A 7,313-nucleotide genomic window follows, 5' to 3' on the forward strand; every position below is an offset into this window, starting at 1 on the left:
TTTGTATCATTTACCAATGACATTCTTTGCACTAAAGTGTGAATAATTAATTACAGTAAATACACAACACACAGTGACCACACCCACCTAAAGTGCTGGTACTGCTTGATCTGTGGCAGTGGCTTGAAGTAAGGCCCCAGATGTTCCTGCCAGTTGTAGGACTGCACGATTACAGTGCCATCTTCCTTTCCCACTAGCTGTGGTATGTTGATTCCAGCCACTGAGCTGTCCCTTACGACTGCTGCAATCTCATCAAGAGTGTTCACCTTGGTCTTTCTGAAACGCTGCTTGAGAAGCCCAAAGAAACTGTCCGGGGAAAACTTTGTGTGGCCTACAATCAGCAGGTGGAGATTGACACGATGGTGAAGACCATGTAGCGCTCGCCACGCTAAGTACCACAACATGTACTTGTTCTTGTTTTGGCCACTGCAGTTGTCACAGTGAAGGTCAACATCTGTCTCCCCAAGACCATGGTCTTTGAAGAAGTGGTGCAGGTAGCTTATGACGGCGTTGCTACCTTTGCTGGACTCCATCCCCTCATCCACCAAATAGTTGACTTGCCGTGGAATCGCCTCACAGCAAACACCGAATATGCTGCACTTGCGTGGAGCCAAGAAGTACATGGGCCCTGGTTGAAGGGGGTCTGATGGGTAGTGCACCTGCAATAAATGAATAAGGATTTTAGAAAGAAAAAAAAGGGAGCAATGCAGTAGTTATAACAATTATAACATGATGTTGTGAAAGAGGGCTTGGTATGTAGTCACCTTTTGAGCGTAGTCGAAACTGTAATGCATTGTCAAGGGCTTGCTTGCCGGTGGCACATGACCACCCAGAGAAAGACCATCACCGATCTCCTTGGCGGCTTTAAGCATGCCCTTGTAGGCAGCCCGCTCTGAGGTTACATGCGCCAGATGTTGTTCCTGCTGCTTCAGCTTTGCAGACTTCTCAGCCTCTGGCAGATTGGCACTTTTGAAAATCTGAAAAAAAAAAGTTAAGTAAATGATGATTAATATTAATAATAATAAACTGTATTTGTATAACACTTTTCATACAGAAGTTGCAGTTCAAAGTTCATAACACTGTGATGTTCACTAACCAGATAATTGTTCTTCTGACACACCCAGCAAAGATCAGACATTGGTTTGATTGCTCTGATATGACTCAGTAATTGCCTCCAGAGGGACTTAAATGTGGACAGGCCCACTGCTCGCTGGTCTGAAAGATTAATAAGAACACATGTTAGCACAATGTCATTCATTTTCAAGCTTTGTTTTTATTTGACAAAGACCTATTTGACCTATTTCTTTGACAAAGATTTGCTTACACCTACCAACTGGCATTGCCTTGGTATATAAACGCCACACAGATGCCTTCGTGACGCAAGATGGTAACAGCTGACCGGTAAAGTTCTTTTGGTGTGCCTGGCGTCCAGGGAGGTGAACAGCATGATCTTCTGCATAATTCAACACAAATTGAACTACTTTTTCGATATCTTCATATTTTATGCAATGCTTGTTGTTGTGTGGTGATCGCTTTTTTGTGCGAAGACACATGCCATTTTCTGACATGTGTTTGCTTATTGCAATCAAGCGATCCTTACCTATTCTTGGGAGAGAAGAGGGGGGGGGGGGGGAGACAGAGAGAGAGATAGTTAGATCATCATCATCACAAGTACCGGTACCTGTCTGTACCACACCCAGTCTACATGATTGTGGAGACAGAGACAGAGAAGTTAGATCATCATCATCATCAATCATCATCATCACAAGTACCGGTACCTGTCTGTACCACACCCAGTCTACATGATTGTGGAGACAGAGAGAGATAGTTAGATCATCATCATCAATCATCATCATCATCACAAGTACCGGTACCTGTCTGTACCACACCCAGTCTACATGATTGTGGAGACAGAGAGAGATAGTTAGATCATCATCATCAATCATCATCATCATCACAAGTACCGGTACCTGTCAAGTACCGGTACTTTATACTATACTATGCTACTATACTCTACTATAATGTACTATAATTAGTTTTAATAAAATGGGGGACCCTGATAATAAACAAGACTAATCAAGTTTCAAGATTTTATTATCATTTAAAAAAAAATAGGCATGATGTACTATATTAGTTTTAAATAGACAATAATAATAACTTACCCGTGGATGAAGAGGAAAGCTTCACGGCAGATTTGTATCGCCCCGAAGAAATAGTTTGTGTAAGCACGTTGTCTTTTTTTGGAAAACGATTTATTTCCGATAGTCCATTCTGACTTTCGACCAAAAGCCTGGAGCTGCGCCATAATAATCAAGTCTTTATGATCCTCTTCGAGAGCCGCTATCTCAAAACGCCTTGTGTAAACTTCATCACGGTCCAATTTTGTGATACATGACCGCCGATTAAGAATGTCATTTTCTTTATCAACCTGGACGCATTTACAAGTAAATCGCAAAAGTCTTTCCATTTGGCGTTCGTGGTTCTCGTCAGATTCAACTTCCACAACGCACATTACGTGTTCTACCTTGTCTCCAAATCCGTTAGGTGTGTTGTCACCATCATCAGATTCTGGCTCTGCCTCGTCTTCAAATCCGTTAGTTTTGTCACCATCACCACCATCACCATCATTTTCTGGCTCTGCCTCGTCTTCAATAGTGTTGTCACCATCATCATCATCTGCCTCTAACTCGTCACAACTGTCTTCTTCTTCTGAACCAGAATCTGAGTTTCTTTTTGGATTTTTCTTCTGCGGAAAGAAATCCGTGATGAATGTTCCTAAAGCGCGTTCGTCTTCAACACAGTGTGCTCCGAAGTGAGCAAACCGGTTTAATGCCTCGGCAAGTGCCCTCGCTGTGGGTTGCTGACTGGGTTCCATGGTGACTGGCAAACATGCACTGCCCTGCTCTCTGTTTAATACTCACCGATCAATGGCATCAACTTAATGACGTCACCGCCTGACCAATAAGCATTTAGATGTAAATACATGTAGTGTGGTAGTGAAAGACACAACAACTAGGTTAACCTTCTGTAGTGTGGTAGTGAAAGGTTAACCTTCTGTAGTGTGGTAGTGACGGATAAAAAAACGGATAAATAGTTTTTTTCACCATATTTCTAATATTTATTTTGGCTAAATACCAATTATAAATATCTCGACGAATTACCTCTGAATATGAATCAAAAAAAAATATTAAAGATTCGCTCACTAGTTCTACCAGAAACGGAGTTGAGGCGAAGCATTACTAAGCTTCTGTAGTGTGGCAGTGAAAGGGTTAACGCGCCCTCATCGCGCCGCAGCGCAGTTTACATCAGGGCCCCCACAATAATGAAAAAGCCGATGAAAAAGCCATTTTTTATCACTCCGTTTCCGTATTAAATTAATTTACTTTTAGCCATTAGGTTGGAAAAAATGCACCCTACCGAAATTCGTTCGCTCATAAAATTCGAACTGTGTTTTAATGGTTTTTAATTAAGTTAAAACACACGTTTTATAAAGGCCATAAAGGCCTCTTTTTTTTAATCTTTTTTTTAGACACTGCGTTACGTTGCTTATAAATCATCTGAACTTATAACATTAAGATAGTGTATTAATAGTGTGTTATTCTAAAGCTAATGACGTCTGTGTGTTAACACCTATTAAGTACAGTACTTAACCCCTGTGGACAGGCCCCACAGCCCGCGCGTGTAGTTTTTTCTCCTCACTTGGAAGAAAATTTGTGGAACTATTATAACAATAATTACCTCATTTACAAGTTGTATTTAAGTTTGCAACTAAGGGCAAATAAGGGAACACATCAATGACAATTCAAATATGTAAAAAAAATCAAGATATCGATTTTTAGGATTTTCTAAACAGCAAGACATTTTCTTCATTTCAGAGCACCTCCCCCTTTGCGGATCAAATCGGGTTTGGTCACGGCGAGTCACATATGTCTCGCAATTTTTACATAAAAAATTACCATCCATACCTAAAACAGTAAATCAATGAAATAAAATAAAAACCAGGTTTTCCAAAACCATCCATTCAACATCTCATCACCCAACCGTCCCATTCACACATGTCAGTGACTTTGACACCTCTCAAGACTGCACAATCACCCCTACAGGTTCCCATTCAAACCGCTTTGAGTCCACACAACTACAGATCAAAACACTTAGAAAATAAACCTACAAATGTACATTCACGCTCACTCATACATACAAAAATTAAATTTAAATAAAAGTAGTATCTGTACCAAAATAAACTTTAAACCTTGAATAAGACCTAATCAAACGCTTTCATCCAATTTCTCATAGTCACATTCATTCGATCCTGAACATTTAGAGTTAGAAAAGAAATAAAAGCAAAAACCAATCAAACACCACAATTCAACATCATCCACACATCCTGAGCAGTGGCTGTTACCTTAACCAAAACAAACTCTCATTCAAATGATATGAACTGAAATCAAAAAATGACATCGCTCACTCCTTCACTCCTGCATCAAAATCCCTTTTATACAAAATAATCTCTCAACCACACAAAATAACCAACACTCTCTCTCATTCTCAGCCACACAGATCATCTCCATCCTTCATATTATAAACATATACTTTCACGCTGCTCCCACACTTGCATACCACCTGGCACACAATCATCTACCGTTCACACTGATCATTTGAAACTAAACAAATACTTCCAAAACTCTCTCTCATACAACTCATTAATCAATCACAGACCGACAATGGTTTAGTTTGTTCCTCCCTCTTCTGCTCTCTCATCAGGCTACACTCATTATCAGGCTAATCCAGTACACACTTTCTCACCATACAGTCCTCACTGTATCTTCTACTCCTCACATCCAGAGGAAGTCTGGGAACCCCCTCAGCGATAGACCCCAAAACATACCCAGTGTCCTGAGAGCCAAAGCTAATCCTTCTAATCAAACAGGTAGCCCCCCAATGTAATTAACCTCATCTGAACTGGCTATCCTAATTCAATTACTGTGCTCACTCCTCCATCAGCTGTGTTCTGTATTAGCACGCTTCCTGTCTCAACATTTCCCCCGTCATAAAAATAACTGTCATCACTTTACAACTGTCTTCTGCATCTTCACCTCCGACCTCTACTTCCCCTGCTTCTAACTGCCTAGCTCCACTCCGTCTCCCTGTTTGCAGCTGTACAACTGTACACTCCTATCTTCACCTCTGTGACCTCTCTCCTGTTGCGTCCAGTCTCACTCCCTGCTTGGCCCCCCTTGGGCCGTTTACTGCTTAGTAAAGATAGCCTGGGTCACTCTTTATGAGTTTCTGTGACCTTCCCTAAATTGCTTTACCACCCATCGACCCTCCTGAAATTCAACAAAAGGTTAGTCATTACACACACAAATCATTTATAATAACTGCTAAAACACAATCTTACATCAAAACAGCTACTAAACAAACCCCCTGTCACTATTATCCCACTGTGACCCAAGGATTCTGCAATCAATAAAGATATAACATTCTAACAGTATTTCAACATAGCAATGCAACAAAATACATATATCAACAAGCCTACATCTAAAGATTTGCAGCAACATTATTCCAACAGTGTACCAAAATCTGACATCTTAACATCAATGTATATCCTATACAAGCATTTTCATTTTATCAAGCTATATTTTAAACTCCAGTCAAACACAACATCATTATTCTAAGCTCACAATTGTACATGTCACACAGATTAAAACAACTACTTTTTTAACACAACATCATTTAAGTAATAAAATTACAACCTAACTACCCCCCTTGGTAAGGGCATACCCTTGTGTAAAACAACCTTGCTTCCCCCACAGACTTAATGTATATATTTTGTTCCCACTTTTAAATGATACATTTACCCAGAGTAGTTAAATTGTGTGTCTAACTTGGTCACAGGCAAACGAAATCATTCCCTACTGATAGACACTCACTGCAATGTTTTTGCAGTATAAACCCCAATTGATTTTCTCCCCAATGACTATCTCCCATAATCTACAACATCACACATGTACACACTTGTTTTGTGCAGTGCACACAGTATTTCCTTCGTCAAGCTTGCTACTGATCACATACATTTTACACAAATACACAAATACACAAATACACAAATACAAAACAAACCGACCCCCCGTACGAGACATCGATTACATGGCGCAACGCTATCAACCTTGGATTCTTGTGTAAGCCGACTTCCCATCTAAAAATTGATCACTGAACATCCACTCGTGTCCTTCTCCTAAATACCCCATAATTTCCATCTCCCGCGTCATACACAGTACCTCCGAGCGGCAAGCCCAGTCATATACTTAATAATACCAATTTTCGACCCACTAACAGGGTATAGAATTCCCACTATCACACACTCACTATACTCCATTTCTCTAATTCTACACTACATTCTTTTCATTATGTCTGGCTTCCCCGCCTTAACCACTTTAGCCACCTCACAGTCTCCTTCCCGCATATCTGTGACTTTCCATTTTCTACCACCCGACTCCATCTCCCTTAAATATTTTACCTAAACTAAACCCTTGCTTTCACCAGACAGACATACAGATTCGTACACTTTCCCTCACTCAGGCCTGCTCCTGCACGTCGCCTACTAACTAGAGATTCCTCATCACTCTTTTCCAAAATGCGCCCCTAACCATCAGCCCTAGCCTGTCCCTAAAATATGACTAATAACTCTTCGTCGGCTGCCGCTCTTATATAATCAACAAAAAAAAATTCGCAAGTTTCACCCCCCTGCTCACAATGACATTGCACCAACACGCTGCTCGCATTCACTGTAATAAAACTCAAAATAAGCAGGTTTTTTGGACATCCTAAATATAACATCACCCACCAGTCCTGTAAGCAAACAATACACATATCCACCCTGGGTCCTACTGTGGCTATACACGACCATCAATATTCCTATTCACCCCACGTCTCTCTCATCCTCCAGACAGCCTTCACTCTGTACTGCAAATTTCCAACTTCCCGGTTCTTTTTCTGCATGCTCATTATGTGAACAAATCAGAACGGGTCTTAAAAACGGCACCAACTGTAGTATATTCCTATATGAATATCTATTAATTACAGCACAGTGAGGTTGTTAACTAGGGGAAGGAAAAGATCACAGTGTGATAGAAACAATGGTCCTCATCTGGGCTCTCAAATTTAGCCAGTAGAGAATAAGTTGTATACAGCCAGACAACCGGTAGTTATGGTCCAATATTCATTTAATTGCAGCGTGGGCCGAGATGGAATAATGCATTGGTTACATACAGGACACTTCAAGCACAATACATGAGTTGTACAAAAGGATTTGA

At 40.6% G+C, this 7,313-nt stretch overlaps 1 long non-coding RNA gene across 1 annotated transcript; it reads right to left on the minus strand.

The window, feature by feature from the left end:
* Positions 1-427: 427 nt before the first annotated feature.
* On the minus strand, positions 428-1,449 carry LOC311238961. Its single transcript, XR_014620402.1, has 4 exons — positions 1,331-1,449; positions 1,097-1,215; positions 765-977; positions 428-659 (listed from the first exon to the last, which is right to left on the minus strand). It is a non-coding gene; the product is annotated as an uncharacterized lncRNA (long non-coding RNA).
* Between the last annotated feature and the right edge of the window lie 5,864 nt (positions 1,450-7,313).

This window comes from Notolepis coatsorum (genome assembly GCF_963971535.1).
Source record: "Notolepis coatsorum genome assembly, chromosome: 13".
NCBI lineage: Eukaryota > Metazoa > Chordata > Actinopteri > Aulopiformes > Paralepididae > Notolepis > Notolepis coatsorum.